The 21,022-nt window shown below is 42.5% G+C and overlaps 1 pseudogene; it reads right to left on the reverse strand.

Annotated features, from left to right (window-relative positions):
• Positions 1 to 6,529: 6,529 nt before the first annotated feature.
• Positions 6,530 to 8,279, reverse strand: LOC122424318 (annotated as a pseudogene).
• Between the last annotated feature and the right edge of the window lie 12,743 nt (positions 8,280 to 21,022).

Raw genomic sequence — 21,022 nt, forward strand, 5'->3', positions numbered from 1 at the left:
TCCAGGGGTGATTTCTCTTTTTTGTGGTTAAGTTTTGCTTTTTGAGTCTCAGTCAGCCATGGAGCTGAAAGCCCAAAGCCACTCAGAGCAAGTTCTTACTCAGGGACCCTGACTCTTGCTAACCTCGCTCCTGAAAATGTGCCAGGGAGCAAACAGAGCCACGATTTCCGTGAACTATCAGTGTCAGCTCAGAAAGGCTTTTTTTTTTAAAACAAGATTTGTTTATTTTTAATCTTTAGTCACACCCTGCAGCATGTGAGATCTTATTTCTCTGACCAGGCATTAAAACTGTACTCCTTGCATTAGAAGGCGGAGTCTTAACCATTGGACCGCCAGGGAAGTCCCCCAGAAACACCTTCTATCCTGGCTGACCTTCATGTCAGAGCCTCCTGCCACTGAAGCTGGCCAGGCCTAATCTCAGATGAATGAAATCTGCCAGCAGGTCCTCCAGCAAAGCAGGGAGTTTCCCACGTGTAGACAGAGACTCTCAGGACCAGAACTCCTTCCCACAGGAGCTCAGCTCCTAATCTGTTGGTGTTATGGACTCAGATCTCCCAAACCTGCTTTTGTGGTTCTCCTTTATTTTCCCCATCCAGGCAGCATGGTGCTCAGTCTGCTACGAAAGCTCAGTTCTCCCGTGGGGCTGAACCAGAAGTAACCGTGACCTTCATAGTCACAAAGCATCTGTAATGTCCTGGAGAAATGTCCCTGATACAATGCTAAGTGAAAAAGGCAGGACACAAAACTGTGTTTCGTGTGATATCAAACACCATAAAATACAAGTACAGGATTTTTTTTTAAGCATAGGAGAGATATACCAAAAATGTTAATAGTGATCTCTGAGTGGTGGGATTATGAGTGATTTTTATTTTCCTTTATATGCTGTCCTCTATTTCTCAGATTTTCTACAAAGACCACGTGCTATTTTTATAGTCACAGGGAAACATGATGTATTTTAAATGGGGAGTATGGATAAATTCCTGAGCCCATGCTGTTAACATGGATTGCTTCTGGTCTTTTGAGATTTTGTGCATATAGTTCTATCTAGGGTTTTTTTCCCCAATAGATATAAATTAATAAAATCTCAGGATATTTTTGACAAGTGTCTCACTTCAGATTTTATCTCATCTTTTGCATGTTGTATCCATATTTATGCTTAGCTTTTCAGGTCTTTATTAAAGCTCATTCTTATCTAGTGCTTTTCAATTTTCACAGCATTTCCACAATCACTGTCTGATCTGAATGTCCCTGCAATGCTGTTGGGTGCCTATGGTTCCTGTTTCATGAACATTCAGAACAAAATCAGCACTGGCAAGGGGTTCAGGGTCCCTATCTGGTTACCAAACTCAGGTTGAACTGTTTGTTGCTCAAAAAAATCAATATTAAGTGACAAGTGTTGGGTAAAAGGAAAGATAGCTTTGTTGAGGAAGCCAGCAATCCTGGGAAGAAGGTAGACTCATGTCCCAAAGAACCAACTCACCACTGGTGATCAGCGGGCAAGAGCTTTTAAAGAGGAGTTTTAGGGGTGAGGCAGGTGGGGGGCCACATGCAGAACAGCACAATCAGCTCAATCATCTTGAGATTGATCTGGCTATGTTTTGATCAGCCTCATTATTTTTAAAAGACAACTTTATTTATTTTTGCCTGCATTGGGTCTTAGTTGCAGCATGTGGGATCCTTTGTTATGGCACACAGACTTCTCTAGTTGTGGTACACGAGCTGTGTAGTTTGCAGCTAATGGGCTCTCGAATTGAGGCGCTGGTTCAGTAGTTGTGGCGCACAGACTTAGTTGCTCCATGGCCTGTGGGATCTTAGTTCCCCAACCAGAGATCAAACCCACATCCCTTACACTGGAAGGTGGATTTTTTTACCACTGCACCACCTAAATATTTTTTTTTAAGTGAATAGCATTGTCAACTAATTATACAGTAGTGAGGAATAAAATACAGTAGTGAGGAATAAAATGTACACACAGAACAATGGTTATATTAGCAATATGCATGTTATTATAATCTAAGGGTGACCATATCCTCCAGCATAGAAGCTTCTTTTCTTCCTCCCCAAGATCTTCCACTCCGTGTTGTCTAACCCACTGAACGAATGTGACCTGGGTCACCCCTGATGACGGCTCTAGAGGTGGTCTAACTGTTCATTTCAAAGTCATTTCCAAAAGACATTTCTCTCATATGACTTTTTAAACCCTTCTAAGTCACAATCTAACCTTGTCACTCACCCATGTAATTGATGACCTGCCTGTGACTGAATAATTAAGCAACTTTAGAGAAACACAAGTCCAAGAAGAATGACAGGTGTTTACTGAAGTAACAGCTAATAGCAGAAAAGTATGATCAGCTATAAAGTCCACCAGCTTGGGAATCGGTGACCGGAAAGTGAAAGTGATGCTTGCTCAGTCATGTCCGACTCTTTGTGACCCCATGGACTGTGGCCCGCCAGGCTCCTCTGTCCATGGGATTCTCCAGGCAAGAATACTGGAGTGGGTAGCCATGCCCTTCTCCAGGGGATCTTCCTGACCCAGGGATCGAACCCAGGTCTCCCGCATTACGGGCAGATTCTTTACCATCTGAGCCACCAGGGAAACCTAAGTGCTGGTAATTCTGCATCATGCAGCAATTTAAAGACAGAGGTGGGTCTTCGTGTCTTGACATGGACACCCTTCAAGACGTGCTAAGTGAGAAAAGCAAGCTGCAGGGCTCTCCTGCAGGAGCAGGACTTGACTCTCCAGACAGGCTCCTGACTTGGGCCCCTGAGGCCCCTCTGATTCTGGGGCTCATGAAGCTCCCTGCTACGCCCCCTGGTGGCCTCCTGGCTGCCATCCCGACCCCAACCCCACCCAAGACCAGCCACCCAGAAAAGCAACCCCAGAAGGCAGGAGCCAGTGTCTGCCTGCCTCCTTCAGGGTCCCAGATGCTGAAGACCAGAGTTTCCTTTCATGGTGGTCAAGGAAATCAGAGAACAGCAATCCCCGTTCGGACTTGTTCTCTGGGGCTGGCTCATCATCACACCTTTGAATTGAATACTGGGAAGGCCGATGTCTTTTCTGGACACTCTGCACTGGCAAAATTTCCAGGGTCACTTCAAGTTATAAAAGTCTCATTTCAGTAACTGCAGTTTTGAGAGCCATACAGAGTGGTCAGATTCAGAGATGGAGGGTAGAATGGTGCTTCCTGGGGGCAGGGGCAGCGGGTGGGGGTAGGGGGGTGGTAATGGGGAGTTCTTGTTTAGCAGACATGGGGTTTCAGTTGGGCTTGATGAAAGGGTTCTGGAGATGGGTACACAACAATACCCAACTGGGTATGCAACAATTCGGTCCTGCTGAATTCTACATTTTAAAACGGTTAAAATGAGAAATTGGATGTTATGTGTATTTTACCACAATAAAAGATGTACAAAGGGGAGGAGAGAGGGTGAGATGTATGGAAAGAGTAACATGGAAACTTATACAATCCTATGTAAAATAGATAGCCAATGGGAATTTGCTGTATGGCTAAGGAAACTCAAACAGGAGCTCTGTCTCAACCTAGAGGGGTAGGATGGGGAGGGAGATGGGAGGGAGGTTCAAAAGGGAGGGGATATATGTATATCTATGACAGGTCATGGTGGAGAGGTCTAACAGAATGTGGTCCACTGGAGAAGGGAATGGCAAACCACTTCAGTATTCTTGCCTTGAGAGCCCCATGAACAGTACGAAAAGGCAAAAAGATAGGACAGGACAGGGAGGCCTGGCATGCTGCAATTCATGGGGTCGCAAAGAGTCGGACACGACTGAGCGACTGATCTGACCTGATGGCTGATTCATGATGAGGTTTGACAGAAAACAACAAAATTCTGTAAAGCAATTATCCTCCAATAAAAAATAAATAAATTTTTTAAAAAAGACTACAAGCCAAAAAACAAAAAACAAAATTTATTTAAGGTTAAAAACATCTCTTCTGCACCTTCCCGATCTATTTTGGGTAGATAGCACACAGCCGGGGAACAGTGCATGCGAGTCTGTGTGTCTGTATGCGAGAGGAACTCTGTGTGGGGGAATGAATGTTGCTCCCCTTCCCCTCTGCTCACACATCTTGAGATCCTCTTCCTCACTCACTCACTGGGCTGCTTTGGCTTCCTCCAGAGTTGAAATAGGGGAGAGAGAGCAGCAAGTCTGTCACGCATTCTACTCTAAAAATCAGTTTTGGGGACCTCCCTGGCAGACCAGTGGTTAAGACTCCCAGGGCCAGGGGCTCCATTTCCATCCCTGGTGGGGGAACTCAGGAACTCTGGTGGGGTTCCATCCCTAGTTCGGGTTCCACGCCTGGTCATGCCACATGCCCTGTGGTACGGCCAAAAAGAATACTAATTAAAAAAGTTTTTTAATCAAATTCTAACTAGTACTGGGTGACCTGCCACACATCTCCCCAGGCGTGCTAGGGGTAGAAAGCTGACTCTTCATCTAGTGACTCGTGAAAGTTCTTTCCAACCCTGCAGCCCACACCATTACCGGAGTCTCTCACCCACAAGTCTCACCCTTGGTCTGGAGGGGCCCCTGACCCTAGGCCCACAGGCAGCCTTGCTTCTGCTGCTGCTACTAAGTCGCTTCAGTCGTGTCCGACTCTGTGCGACAGCATAGACGGCAGCCCACCAGGCTCCATCGTCCCTGGGATTCTCCAGACAACAACACTGGAGTGGGTTGCCATTTTCTTCTCCAATGCATGAAAGTGAAAAGGGAAATGAAGTCGCTCATTCGTGTCCGACTCTTCGCGACCCCATGGACTGCAGCCTACCAGGCTCCTCCGTCCATGGGATTCCCCAGGCAAGAGTACTGGAGTGGGGTGCCATTGCCTCCTCCAACAGGCAGCCTTAGGTTTCAGCGTCTTGTTGCTAAGTCTCATCTGCCCTCCAGGTGGCGCTCTTGGACAGGTTTTTATTAATACTACCGCTCTATGCAGGTCTTCCCTCTGCATAGAGGTGCCGTGTGCGTGTGCGTGCTAAATCGCTTCAGTCGTGTCCGACTCTTTACGACCCACTGGCCTGCAGCCCACCAGGCTCCTGTCCATGGGATTCTCCAGGCAAGAACACTGGAGTGGGTCGCCGTGCCCTCCTCCAGTCCCTCTCCCCATTCAGTTCAGTCGCTCAGTCGTGTCGGAATCTTTGCGACCCCATGGACGGCAGCACACCAGGTTTCCCTGTCCATCACCAACTTGGAGCTTGCTCAAACTCCTCTCCATCCAGTCTGTGATGCCATTTGGATCTCGTCCTCTGTCGTCCCCTTCTCCTCCTGCCTCCAATCTTCCCCAGCATCAGGGCCTTTTCCAGTGAGTTAGTTCTTTGCATCAGATGGTCAAAGTATTGGAGCTTCAGCTTCAGCAACAGTCCTTCCAATGAATATTCAGGACTGATTTCGTTTAGGATTGACTGGTTGGATCTTCTTGCTGTCCAAGGGACTCTCATGAGTCTTCTCCAACATCACAGTTCAAAAGCATCAGTTCCTCTCCCATGGCTCATGTCTAATCCACAGGAAAGTCTCACATCCTTTTCTCTTAGCAGATTTTAGGAGAGCCAGTTTCTAGTGTAGCAAACTATCTTCCCTTCACCATCAAACCCAGTGGTAGTCAACAAGTTTGTCATGCATTCTATTTGAAAAATCAGATTCATTGGGGTAAAATTTAAATAAAGTAAATTTCACCAATTTACAATTGGTGAATAAAGTAAAATTCACCAATTTTACTATATATCATCATCTAGCAACACCATGATCAGGATAAAGAACATTTCTGTTGACTGAAAAGGTTTGTTGTGTCCTTTGCCTCACCCCTTACTTCTGGCCCTTAGCGACCACCAGTCTGATTTCTATCCCTGGATGTTTGCCTCCACCAAAGGAATCATGTTTTGAGGATTTACAGATTATAAACGGACTCACACAGGTAATCACTCACACTTGATTTCTTTCACTTAGCAGAAAACCTGGGACAAGCACTCATGTTGTTGCATGTATTGCTAATTATTTCTTTTTATAGTTGAGTAGTGTCCATTGTGTCCATATACTACAATTTATTTATTCATTGATGGAATTAGCTTGTTCCCAAATTTTTATCATTATGAATATAGCAGCTGTAAACATTTGTATACAAGTCTTTGTGTGAATACATGCTTTTGTTCCTCTTAATATCTAAGGTGGGATTTCTGGGTCTTATGATAAGTATACAGTTAACTTGATATATGTGTGTGTGTGTGTGTGTGTGTGTGTGTATATATATATATATATATATAAGCACACTACCAAATTATTTTCCAGAGTGACTGCACCATTTTGCATTCCCAACAGCAATGAATGAAAGTTCTAGTTGCTCTACATTTTTGACAACACTTAGTATTGTCAGTTATTAAAATTTTATACACTCTAGGGTATGTATATGTGGGGTTTTCCCCCATGTGTCAGTACTTTTAATGTTACATACATCAAATTATAGTAAATAGACAACTATAAATAAGATGCAGCTCCTCTGTTTTCATGAACGCATACACTGTATTACAGGAAATCAAGTTTATATTCCATCATGAAGTATAGTTCTCCCATTAGTTCCCTTTGTGATATGTGATTAAAAATATCTTCAAATCCAATAGCCTCATCATTATTCCTCAAATATCCACTGAAAGGTTTGAGCTTGGAAGAAATGGAAGCTGCAGAACCTGCCGCATTTCTTTGAATTCCATGTGTAATTTTAGTGGAGCAATTAGACCCCAGATGTTTCTCGGTGTGGAAAAATTCATTTTATCTTGGTTGAACTGGAATTTTTTTCCCTGATAACTCAAGAGAATGACTAGGTAAAAGTTCATTTTTCACACAAGGGAGAAACCTTCTTTTGAAGAAGGTCCATTTACTAAAAGTTCAGTACCTGGAATATTGTCCTTTAGCTGAGATCCAAGTCCAATTTGCTCTGCACACTGCCTCTCAGTGCCCTTACTGTCAGCCGGCCCCACCGCTCACTTCTATTCCATGTGGTTTTAATTTGTATTTCCCTAAGGTCTAATATTGTTGAACATCCTTTTATTTGTTTATTATCCACTCATGTATCTTCTTTGCTGACATGTCATTTTATTTGCTTATTATCCATTCATATATCTTCGCTGGTCAAGTGTCTGTTCAAACCTTTTGTCCGTGGAAAAAAAAGTAAGCTGTTTTTACTGAGCTTTAAGAATTCCTTGTACATTCTACACACAAGTCCTTTACTCGATAATGTGTTTTGCAACTATGACTTGCCTTTCCGTTTTTCTTAATGACATCTTTTGAAGATCAGAATTTTTTATTTTTCACAAAATTCCATTTATCATTTTGCTTTTGTTTCCCATCTAAATAGTCCTTGCCAAGGGAGTCCCCCTTATTTCAGTAAGAGGGTAAATCCAATCCTTATTATTCTATCTTGGTTAGAAATCAAATTTCTTCGACAACATATAAGATTCTCTTTCTGTTATTGGTATTAACAAATCTGAATGTGATGTGCCTCAGTGTGGTTTTCTTTGTTTCTTTGCTTGGGTTTTGTTGAGATTCTATGCATTTATAGTCTAAGCTTTTACAGTCTCCATCTAATTTGGAAAACTTTAAGCCACGATTTATTCAAATATTTTTTTCTGTTTAATTTTCTCCTCTTCTGGGATTCCAGTTTGTAATTGGAATGTTAAATTGCTTGATATTGTCCTACAGCCCACCATGACTCTGCTCACTTCTTTTTCAGTGTCTTTTCCTGTAATGCTTTACCTAGGGAAGCTTATAATTGCAATTTCTTCAAGGTCAAATGATCTTTTCTTCTGTAGTATCTCATCTGCTCTTAAGCCCATCCAGTGTATTTCATTTTGGATACTATGTATTTAAGCTTTAGAAGTTCCATCTTGGTCTCTTTTGTATATCTTTTATTTTTCTCCTTATCATGTCCAAATTTTCCTTGATTATAGTCTTAACATTTAAAATAATGGTTTTGAGTAAGTGTTAGTCGCTCAGTCGTGCCCGACTCTTTGCGACCCCATGGACTGCAGCCCACCAGGCTCCGCTGTCCATGAGATTTTCCAGGCCAAGGATACTGGAGTGGGTTGCCATTTCCTTCTCCAGGGATCTTCCCAACCCAGGAATCAAACCCAGGTCTCCTGCATTCAGGCGGATTCTTTGTCAACTGAGCCACCAGGGAAGCCCATTCTATTCGGAGTCTGACTTTTTTTTTTTTTTAACGTGTAAGTGATATCATACAGTACTTGTCTATCTCCGTCTGGCTTATTCCACTTAGCATAATGCCCTTCAGTTCCATCCATGAATCTGTAAATGGCAGGATTTCCTTCTTTTTTAAGACTGAATAAGGAGGAGGGAACTAAGATGGCGGAGGAATAGGACGGGGAGACCACTTTCTACCCCACAAACTCATCGAAAGATCATTTGAACGCTGAGCAAACTCCACAAAACAACTTCTGATTGCTAGCAGAGGACATCAGACACCCAGAAAAGCAGCCCATTGTCTTCTAAAGGAGTCCTCTATTACTCCTCTATTACTCCTTAATTTTCATTTTTATAACCCACTATAACCTGGCAGAAAAAAAAAAGGACCCTATTTTTAAAGCGAACTTCATATATATTTCTTAAATTTTTTGTGTTTTTGTGGTTTTTTAATATTGTATTTTTAAGAGTCTAACCTCTACCCTAGATTTTTAATCTTTGTTTTTCAGTATTTGATATCAATTTTGGACATTTAAGAATCCAACCTTCAGTACCCATTTTTACTCAGGAGTGTGATTACTGGTTTGATCACTCTCTCCCCCTTTTGACTCTCATTTTTCTCCCCCAGATCACCTCTATTTCCTCCCTCCCCCTTCTCTTCTCAACCCAATTCTGTGAATCTCTGTGGGTGTTCTGGGCTGCGGAGAACACTTAGGGAACAGAGTACAACCTAGATCTGTCTCTCCTCTCTTGAATCCCCCTTTTTCTCCTCATGCTCACCTCTATCTCCTTCCTCCCTCTCCTCTTCTTCATGTAACTCTGTGAACCTCTCTGGGTGTCCCTCACTGTGGAGAATCCTTTCACCATTAACCTAGAAGTTTTATTATCAGCTCTGTATAGAGGGAGAAGTCTTGAGGCTACTGAAAGAATAAGACTGAAATCCAGAGGCAAGAGACTTAAGCCCAAAACCTGAGAACACCAGAGAACTCCTGGCTATAGGGAACATTAATTAATAAGAGATTATCCAAAAGCCTCCATACCTACACTGAAACCAACCACCACCCAAGAGCCAATAATTTCCAGAGCAAGACATACCACACAAATTCTCCAGCAATGCAGGAACATAGCCCTGAGCGTCAATATACAGGCTGCCCAAAGTCACACCAAACCCACAGACCCATCTCAAAACTCACTACTGGACACTCCATTGCACTCCAAAGAGAAGAAATCCAGCTCCACCCACCAGAACACCGACACAAGCTTCTCTAACCAGCAAACCTCGACAAGCCAAACATCCAGCCTCACCCACTGGGAGAAACCTACACAATAAAAAGGAACCACAGACTACCAGAATACAAAAAGGCCACCCCAAACCCAGCAATCTAAATAAGATGAAAAGGCAGAGAAATACCCAGCAGGTAAAAGAACATGAAAAATGCCCACCAAACAAAAGAGGAGGAGATAGGGAATCTACCTGAAAAAGAATTTAGAATAATGATAATAAAAATGATCCAAAATCTTGAAAACAAAATGGAGTTACAGATAAATAACCTGGAGACAAGGATTGAGAAGATGCAAGAAATGTTTAACAAGGACCTAGAAGAAATAAAAAAGAGTCAATTAAAAATGAATAATGCAATAAATGAGATCAAAAACACTCTGGAGGGAACCAGCAGTAGAATAATGGAGGCAGAAGATAGGATAAGTGAGGTAGAAGATATAATGGTGGAAATAAATGAAGCAGAGAGGAAAAAAGTAAAAAGAATTAAAAGAAATGAGGACAACCTCAGGGACCTCTGGGACAATGTGAAATGCCCCAACACTCAAATCATAGGAGTCCCAGAAGAAAAAGACAAAAAGAAAGGCCATGAAAAGATACTCGAGGAGATAATAGCTGAAAACTTCTCCAAAATGGGGAAGGAAATAGCCACCCAAGTTCAAGAAACCCAGAGAGTCCCAAACAGGATAAACCCAAGGCGAAACACCCCAAGACACATATTAGTCAAATTAACAAAGATCAAACACAAAGAACAAATATTAAAAGCAGCAAGGGAGAAACAACAAATAAGACACAAGGGGACTCCCATAAGGATAACAGCTGATCTTTCAATAGAAACTCTTCAGGCCAAAAGGGAATGGCAGGACATACTTAAAGTAATGAAAGAGAATAACCTACAACCCAGATTACTGTACCCAGCAAGGATCTCATTCAGATATGAAGGAGAATTTAAAAGCTTTACAGACAAGCAAAAGCTGAGAGAATTCAGCACCACCAAACCAGCTCTTCAACAAATGGTAAAGGATCTTCTCTAGACAGGAAACACAGAGAGGTTGTATGAACGTGAACCCAAAACAACAAACCAAATGGCAACAGGACCATTCTTATCAGTAATTACCTTAAATGTAAATGGGTTGAATGCCCCAACCAAAAGACAAAGACTGGCTGAATGGATACAAAAGCAAGACAGACCCCTATATATGCTGTCTACAAGAGACCCACCTCAAAGCAAGGGACACACACAGACTGAAAGTGAAGGGCTGGAAAAAAATATTTCACGCAAACGGAGACCAGAAGAAAGCAGGAGTCGCAATACTTATATCAGATAAAATAGACTTCAAAATAAAGGCTGTGAAAGGAGACAAAGAAGGACGCTACATAATGATCAAAGGATCAATCCAAGAAGAAGATATAACAATTATAAATATATATGCACCCAACATAGGAGCACCACAATATGTAAGGCAAATGCTAACAAGAATGAAGGGGGAAATTAACAATAACACAATAATAGTGGGAGACTTTAATACCCGACTCACACCCATGGACAGATCAACTAAACAGAAAATTAACAAGGAAACACAAACTTTAAATGACACAATGGTCCAGCTAGACCTAATTGATATCTATAGGACATTTCACCCCAAAACAATCAATTTCACCTTTTTCTCAAGTGCACATGGAACCTTCTCCAGAATAGATCACATCCTAGGCCATAAATCTAGCCTTGGTAAATTCAAAAAAATTGAAATCATTCCAGTCATCTTTTCTGACCACAATGCAGTAAGATTAGATCTCAATTACAGGAAAAAAAACTATTAAAAATTCCAACATATGGAGGCTAAATAACATGCTTCTGAATAACCAACAAGTCATAGAAGAAATCAAAAAAGAAATCAAAATATGCATAGAAATGAATGAAAATGAAAACACAACAACCCAAAACCTATGGGACACTGTAGAAGCAGTGCTAAGGGGAAGGTTCATAGCAATACAGGCTTACCTCAAGAAACAAGAAAAAAGTCAAATAAATAACCTAACTCTACACCTAAAGCAACTAGAGAAGGAAGAAATGAAGAACCCCAGGGTTAGTAGAAGGAAAGAAATCTTAAAAATTAGGGCAGAAATAAATGCAAAAGAAACAAAAGAGACCATAGCAAAAATCAACAAAGCTAAAAGTTGGTTTTTTGAAAAGGTAAATAAAATTGACAAACCGTTAGCCAGACTCATCAAGAAACAAAGGGAGAAGAACCAAATCAACAAAATTAGAAATGAAAATGGAGAGATCACAACAGATAACTCTGAAATACAAAGGATCATAAGAGACTACTACCAGCAGCTCTATGCCAATAAAATGGACAACTTGGAAGAAACGGACAAATTCTTACAAAAGTATAACTTTCCAAAACTGAACCAGGAAGAAATAGAAAATCTTAACAGACCTATCACAAGCACGGAAATCAAAACTGTAATCAGAAATCTTCCAGGAAACAAAAGCCCAGGACCAGATGGCTTCACAGCTGAATTCTACCACAAATTTAGAGAAGAGCTAACACCTATCTTACTCAAACTCTTCCGGAAAATTGCAGAAGAAGGCAAACTTCCAAACTCATTCTATGAGGCCACCATCACCCTAATACCAAAACCAGACAAGGATGCCACAAAAAAAGAAATCTACAGGCCAATATCGCTGATGAACATAGATGCAAAAATCTTTAACAAAATTCTAGCAAACAGAATCCAACAACATATTAAAAAGATCATACACCATGACCAAGTGGGCTTTATCCCAGGAATGCAAGGATTCTTTAATATCCGCAAATCAATCAATGTAATACACCACATTAACAAACTGAAAGATAAAAACCATATGATTATCTCAATAGATGCAGAAAAAGCCTTTGACAAAATTCAACATCCATTTATGATAAAAAACTCTCCAGAAAGCAGGCATAGAAGGAACATACCTCAACATAATAAAAGCTATATATGACAAACCCACAGCAAACATTATCCTCAATGGTGAAAAATTGAAAGCATTTCCCTTAAAGTCAGGAACAAGACAAGGGTGTCCACTCTCACCACTACTATTCAACATAGTTTTGGAAGTGTTGGCCACAGCAATCAGAGCAGAAAAACGAATAAAAGGAATCCAGATAGGAAAAGAAGAAGTAAAACTCTCACTGTTTGCAGATGACATGATCCTCTACATAGAAAACCCTAAAGACTCTACCAGAAAATTACTACAGCTAATCAATGAATACAGTAATGTTGCAGGATATAGAATTAACACACAGAAATCCCTTGCATTCCTATACACTAACAATGAGAAAACAGAAAGAAAAGTTAAGGAAACAATACCATTCACCATTGCAACAAAAAGAATAAAATACTTAGGAGTATATCTACCTAAAGAAACGAAAGACCTATACATAGAAAACTATAAAACACTGATGAAAGAAATCAAAGAGGACATAGATAGATGGAGAAATATACCATGTTCATGGATTGGAAGAATCAATATTGTGAAAATGGCTATACTACCCAAAGCAATCTATAGATTCAATGCAATCCCTATCAAGCTACCAATGGTATTTTTCACAGAACTAGAACAAATAATTTCACAATTTGTATGGAAATACAAAAAACCTCCAATAGCCAAAGTAATCTTGAGAAAGAAGAATGGAACTGGAGGAATCAACCTGCCTGACTTCAGACTCTACTACAAAGCCACAGTCATCAAGACAGTGTGGTACTGGCACAAAGACAGAAATATAGACCAATGGAACAGAATAGAAAGCCCAGAGATAAATCCACGAACCTATGGACAACTTATCTTTGACAAAGGAGGCAAGGATATACAATGGAAAAAAGACAACCTCTTTAACAAGTGGTGCTGGGAAAACTGGTCAACCATTTGCAAAAGAATGAAACTAGAACACTTTCTAACACCATACACAAAAATAAACTCAAAATGGATTAAAGATCTAAATTTAAGACCAGAAACTATAAAACTCCTAGAGGAGAACATAGGCAAAACACTCTCTGACATAAATCACAGCAAGATCCTCTATGACCCACCTCCCAGAATATTGGAAATAAAAGCAAAAATAAACAAATGGGACCTAATGAAACTTAAAAGCTTTCGCACAACAAAGGAAACTACAAGCAAGGTGAAAAGAGAGCCTTCAGAATGGGAGAAAATAATAGCAAATGAAGAAACAGACAAAGGATTAATCTCAAAAATATACAAGCAACTCCTGCAGCTCAATTCCAGAAAAATAAATGACCCAATCAAAAAATGGGCCAAAGAACTAAACAGACATTTCTCCAAAGAAGACATACAGATGGCTAACGAACACATGAAAAGATGCTCCACATCACTCATTATTAGAGAAATGCAAATCAAAACCACAATGAGGTACCATTACACGCCAGTCAGGATGGCTGCTATCCAAAAGTCTACAAGCAATAAATGCTGGAGAGGGTGTGGAGAAAAGGGAACCCTCTTACACTGTTGGTGGGAATGCAAACTAGTACAGCCACTGTGGAGAACAGTGTGGAGATTCCTTAAAAAACTGGAAATAGAACTGCCATATGACCCAGCAATCCCACTCCTGGGCATACACACCAAGGAAACTAGATCTGAAAGAGACACGTGCACCCCAATGTTCATCGCAGCACTGTTTATAATTGCCAGGACATGGAAGCAACCTAGATGCCCATCAGCAGACGAATGGATAAGGAAGCTGTGGTACATATACACCATGGAATATTACTCAGCCATTAAAAAGAATTCATTTGAATCAGTTCTAATGAGATGGATGAAACTGGAGCCCATTATACAGAGTGAAGTAAGCCAGAAAGATAAAGACCAATACAGTATACTAATGCATATATGTGGAATTTAAAAAGATGGTAATGATAACCCTATATGCAAAACAGAAAAAGAGACACAGATGTACAGAACAGACTTTTGGACTCCGTGGGAGAAGGTGAGGGTAGGATGTTCTGAGAGAATAGCACTGAAACAAGTATACTATCAACATTGAAACAGATCACCAGCCCAGGTTGGATGCATGAGACAAGTGCTCAGGGCTGGTGCACTGGGAAGACCCAGAGGGATTGGATGGGGAGGGAGGCAGGAGGGGGGATTGGGATGGGGAACACATGTAAATCCATGGCTGATTCATGTCAATGTATGGCAAAAACCACTACAATATTGTAAAGTAATTAGCTTCCAACTAATAAAAATAAATGAAAAAAAAATAAAATAAAAAACACTGGAAAAAAAGACTGAATAATATTTCATGGTGTGTGTGTATGTGCACGTGTGTGTGTGTGTAATTTTCTTTATCCATTCATCTGTCAACAGAGACCTAGTTTCTTTCTATATCTTGGCTACCATGAATAATGCTGCAATGAACATGGGAGTACAGTTATTTCTTAAACATAGTGCTTTCATTTTCTTTGGATATGAATCTCCCAGAAGTGAGATTTCTGGGTCATAGTGTAGTTCTATTTTTAATATTTTAAAGAAACCTCCATACTGTTTTCCATAGTGACTGTACCAGTTTACATTCCCACCGAAACAGTGCTAGAATTCACTTTTTTCGGCATCCTCATCAGCACTGGTTGTCTCATGTCATTTTGATAACAGACATCCTAACAAGTGTGAGATGGTATCTTACTGTGGTTTTGACCTGCATTTCTCTAATAATTAGTGATGTCAAGCATCTTTTCATATTGACCATTTGTATGTCTTCCTTGGAAAAAATTCTATTCAGGTCCTTTGCCCATTTTACAGTTAGGTTTTTTGGGTATTTTACTATTGAGTTGCATACATTACTTATCTTTTTTTGGATATTAACTCCTTATCGGGTACATGGTTTGCAAATATTTTCTCCCATTCTATGGGTTGTCTTTCATTTTGTGGAAATACATGACCCATCTGAAGACTCTATTCAATGCATGGTGTTAGGAGTTCTCTCCATTTTGACAGGTGGAATCAGGCTCCTGTATGAGCCTCAGAAACATTTGGCATGCTCCTGTATGGTGGTCCTTTCCCTTGCCTTGAGTAGTTTCCTGTTACACATGAGCACATCAGTTCTTAACCCAGTCCTCTGGGATCCCAGTCCCCTGGCCTTATGGAAGGCGAGTGTGTAGCACTGGGGGAAATGGCAGGGAGGGGAGGGAAAATGGGGGTGGAGCAGAGGCTAGGAAATCCTGTGGAAGATTGGAGGGGCTGAGAGGATCAGTTCAGTTCAGTGGCTCAGACGCGTCCTACTCTTTGCGACCCCATGGGCTGCAGCACTCCAGGCCTCCCTGTCCATCACCAACTCCCAGAGCCTACCCAAACTCATGTCCATTGAGTCAGTGATGCGATCCAACCATCTCATCCTCTGTTGTCCCCTTCTCCTCCTGCCTTCAATCTTTCCCAGCATCAGGGTCTTTTCTAATGAGTCAGCTCTTCGCATCAGGTGGTCAAGGTATTGGAGTTTTAGCTTCAGCATCAGTCCTTCCAATGAATATTCAGGACTGATTTCCTTTAGGATTGACTGGTTGGATCTCCTTGCAGTCCAAGGGACTCTCAAGAGTCTTCTCCAACACCACAATTCAAAAGCATCAATTCTTCGGCACTCAGCTTTCTTTATGGTCCAACTCTCACATCCATACATGACTACTGGAAAAACTATAGCTTCGACTAGACAAACCTTTGTTGGCAAAGTAATGTCTCTGCTTTTTAATATGTTGTCTAGGTCGCTCATAGCTTTTCTTCCAAGAAGTAAGTGTCTTTTAATTTCATGGCTGCAGTCACCATCTACAGTGATTTTGGAGCCCAAAAAAATAAAGTCTGTCATTGTTCCCATCTATTTGCCATGAAGTGATGGGACCGGATGCCATGATCTTAATTTTCTAAGCGTTGAGTTTTAAGCCAACTTTTTCATTCTCTTTTCACTTTCATCAAGAGGCTCTTTAGTTCTTCTTCGCTTTCTGCCATAAGGGTGGTGTCATCTGCATATCTGAGGTTATTGATATTTCTCCCAGCAATCTTGATTCCAGCTTGTGCTTCATCCAGCCCAATGTTTCTCATGATGTACTCTGCATATAAGTTAAATAAGCAGGGTGACAATATACAGCCTTGACGTACTCCTTTCCTGATTTGCAACCAGTCTGTTCCATGTCCAGTTCTAATTGTTGCTTCTTGACCTGCATATAGGTTTCTCAGGAGGCGGGTAAACTGGGAGGATGGGTGGGGCTAAGAAGGCCTGGAGGTCTGGGAAGAGATGGAGGTGCTGGGAGGAGTTTGCAGGAGTTGAGAGACAGGAGAGAAGGGAAAGGGGCGTGGCCAGGGCTGGTCATCTTCATAAATCATAGTCCTACCAAAACCAGATCCCGATGGACCCCCTCTGTAACCACCTGCTGCAGCAGGCCCCAAGCTCTGGCTGGGTCTGTGCCATGACGGCTGCTGGGACCCTCCCCTGCCTGGACTGGGAGATCCCTGACTGCCAGGGTGGGCCCTGCCCCCACCCTGTGGTCAGCAGGCTCTCATCCTGCTTGCGATGGGAAATGAAAGGGAACCTGGGGGACCTTGCCTTTCCTCCTCTCTGGGTCCAGGGGTCGCTAGAGGTGGCATGAAATGATGTGTGTGTCTTACTCATATCTGGCCAACTGAGAGTCTCCATGAAAGGGCCCCTGTGTGTGTGTGTGTGTGTGTGTGTGTGTGCGCGCGCGTGCTCAGTTGTGTCTGACTCTTTGTGACCCCCGCCCCCACCATGGACTGCAGTGCGCCAGGTTCCTCTATCAATGGCATTGCCCAGGGCAAGAATACTGGAGTGGGTTGCCATTCCTCCTTGGGGCGGGGTGGGGGGGGCGGTGTCGGATCTTCCCAACCCAGGGATAGAACCAGCACCTCTTGTGTCTCCTGCATCGCAGGCTGATTCTTTACCACTGCACCACCTAGGAAGCCCCAAGGGCCCCTCTTAGTTCAGTTCAGTCGCTCAGTCGTGTCCGACTCTTTGCGACCCCGTGGACTGCAGCACACCAGGCCTCCCTGTCCATCACCAACTCCGGGAGCTTACTCATATTCATGTCCATTGAGTCAGTGATGCCATCCAACTATCTCATCCTCTGTCGTCCCTTCTCCTCCCACCTTCAATCTTTCCCACATCGGGGTCTTTTCAAATAAGTTAGTTCTTCTCATCAAATGGTCAGAGTATTGGAGTTTCAGCTTCAGCATCAGTCCTTCCAATGAATATTCAGGACTGATTTCCTTTAGGATTGACTGGTTGGATCTCCTTGCAGTCCAAGGGACTCTCAAGAGTCTTCTCCAGCACCACAGTTCAAAAGCATCAGTTCTTTGGCACTCAGCTTTCTTTATGGTCCAACTCTCACATCTATACATGACTACTGGAAAAACAATAGCTTTGACTAGACGGACCTTTGTTGGCAAAGTAATGTCTCTGCTTTTTAATATGCTGTCTAGGTCGCTCATTGCTTTTCTTCCAAGGAGCAAGCGTCTTTTAATTTCATGGCTGCAGTCGCCATCTACAGTGATTTTGGAGCCCCAAAATATAAAAGTCTGTCACTGTTTCTACTATTTACCCATCTACTTGCCCTGAAGTGATGGGACCGTATGCCATGATCTTAGCTTTCTAAACATTGGGTTTTAAGCCAAATTTTTCATTCTCTTTTCACTTTCATCAAGAGGCTCTTTAGTTCTTCTTCGCTTTCTGCCATAAGGGTGGTGTCATCTGCATATCTGAGGTTATTGATATTTCTCCCAGCAATCTTGATTCCAGCTTGTGCTTCATCCAGCCCAATGTTTCTCATGATGTACTCTGCATATAAGTTAAATAAGCAGGGTGACAATATACAGCCTTGAGGGCCCCTCTAGGAAGTGGGAAATGGTGGAAAATAATGGTAAATAAATAAGGGACTTGCCCCACATAAGGAACTAGACAATGAGTCTCCAACCAGACTGGACCAAAGTGGGGCACCCAGAGGGACTCTGGGAAATGAGAGGAAGTTGGTGGGGCTCTGGGCAGGGGCTAAAATGACTGAGAGTCTGAGGCAGGGACTAGGAGAGCTATGAAGCAGAACTGGGGATAGTTTAGGGATTTGAGTTCCTAGAGAGAGACAGGAAGTGGAAGAAACCAGGGGGATGGGAGGGGCTGAGATTCCAAACGGGGGTGGGGGATGTAGGAGCAAAGAGGTGAATTAGGAGAGTCCAGGGAGAAGCCAGGAAGGCTGGAGCGGGGCGGGAGTCATCGGAAGGCTGGAGCGGGGCGGGAGTCACCGGATCAATGTTAGGACCTGAAAGAACCGGCAGGGACATTCGGGGACAGGGAGGCGCTAGAGGATCTGGGAAGAAAAGGGAGGTGACATGAAGACGTGGGGTAAGGCGTGTGAGGGATGGCCGCGGAGGGCTGGGGAGAAAGTGGGAGCCACGGGTCAACACGGGCAGGGCTGAGAGACGCTCCTTCACTCAGAGGTTAAAACCGCCCGCTGTGATTAATAGATTTCTCAACTTCTCCTTGTAGCTCTTCCAGTTTTGACGTTCCCCACTTCAGGGCTGAGTTAGGTACACACCTAACTGCAATCCCCACCTCCACGCTGGCCCTGTTAAAATCCACCTTCCACGTGGCAGTAAAGTAAACCCGGTCCGCCCCCCGCTTGAAACCTCCCAGAGCTCTCACACCTGCACCACCGTACTCGGAGCCACGCTTCACCTGGCCCCGCCCCTCGTGCGGCCCCGCCCCTTTAACACTCCAAACTGGATCCAGGCTCACGCGTTTTTGCTCCTGCTGCTCCTTCTGTCTGGAATGTTCTTTCCCACACAGGTCTTAGCTACCGTCTTATTTTATAGGTCTCAACACGAATTCCACCTTCTCTGGACAGGCCTTCTCAGACCTTTCTGGATAAAGTAAGCCCACCACACTACAGTCACTGTGAACCTCCAAGGCCTGAGTTTATCTTCTGATGTCACTATTGCCACACCAGCTTTGCTTTCCTGTTTCTTTTGTTCTTGCTTGGGAAGGATGTTTTTTCCCATCCTTCCTGTGTCAGTAATTCCATGTCGTTCCAGTTGTTCTTCGTGCCAGTTTTCAGTCACTCAGTCCTGTCCATCTCTTTGCAACTCTTTGGACTGTAGCCTGCCAGGCTCTTCTGTCCATGGGATTTTTCATGCAAGCATACTAGAGTGGTTTGCCATTTCCTCCTCCAGGGGATCTTCCTGACTCAGGGATTGAACCCCCACCGCCTGTACCTCCTGCATTGCAGGTGGATTCTTTACCCTCTGAGACTTCGGGGAAGGCCAAGTTGTTTCTTAAGTGTGTTCATGGAAGACGATTGGATTTTGTTAATAGAATAAGATTGGATTTTATCCATTCTGAAAGGTAATTTAAAGCCATTTAAATGTACTGTGATGGATCTATCTGGACTTATTTTTATATCTCATTTTGTATTTTCTGCTTATCATGCTTTTTTTCTTTATTTCAGTTTTAATTTCCATTTGCTATACATGCACATAAGGAATGAGATAGTTCCCTTCAAGGTTTGTTTAGAAAAAGATCTATATGTCGTTCCTTTCTTTCTGTTTCCTCTTCTCTGTAGACAATCACTTTCTTACTTACTCTGAAGCTGATTTTTAAAATATTTACTCCCATATTTCTAAATGACATGCTTTTGTTTCTACTGATTATCAAACTATCTTGCAGCTCAGACCTGCTCTTCTTATTTTGCCCTGCCATATAATGGAATATCATTCAGCCATAAAAAGGAGTGAAGGACCACAATGCATATTGCATGCAGGAACCTTGGAAACATGCTGGTGGAAGAAACCAGTCCCATAAGAGCACATGTTGTATCATTCCATGTATGGGACAGAAAAACGCAAATGAACTTTTTGACCAACCCAGTATATTAATGGTGAAGGACAGGGAAGCCTGGCATGCTTCAGTCCACAGGGTTGCAAAGAGTCAGACATGACTAAGTGATTGAAAAACAACAACAAATATATTAAATGTACAGAATGGGGAAATTCATAGAGACAGAAAGTAGGTTAGTGGTGAAATTGGGGAATGGCTACTAATGGATATAGGATTTCTGCTTGAAGTGATGAAAATGTTCTGGAATTAGATGGTGGTGGTTGCACACCATTGTGATGTATTAAAACCACTGATTTTACATCTGCAGAATGTATTTAATGGATATAAACTTTTTCTCAATTTAAAAAACCATCTGCATCTCTATGATCCTTCTGAAGAAGACAAGAAACTTAGTATCTTAGAGTCCTCTTAAAAGCAAAGCTTGTGATAAGGACACTTGTTTTAGAAGGTCAGTCTGGGAAATCCTGGCAGGAAGCTGGAGAGAGAGACCAGGGAGAGTGAGGGATGGAGACCAAACCACGATGGGTGTGATGCTGAGGTCTCTGCTGTGGGCAGTTCGGGCTCAGTTCCAGTGGGACCTTCTGAGGTTATCTGGAGATTCTCTAAAACCCAAGGCCATATGCTAGTGGCCTCAGCTTGGTCTGGGTCTGGCTG

The sequence above is a fragment of the Cervus canadensis genome, chromosome 1, assembly GCF_019320065.1.
Source record: "Cervus canadensis isolate Bull #8, Minnesota chromosome 1, ASM1932006v1, whole genome shotgun sequence".
NCBI classification, from domain to species: Eukaryota; Metazoa; Chordata; class Mammalia; order Artiodactyla; family Cervidae; genus Cervus; species Cervus canadensis.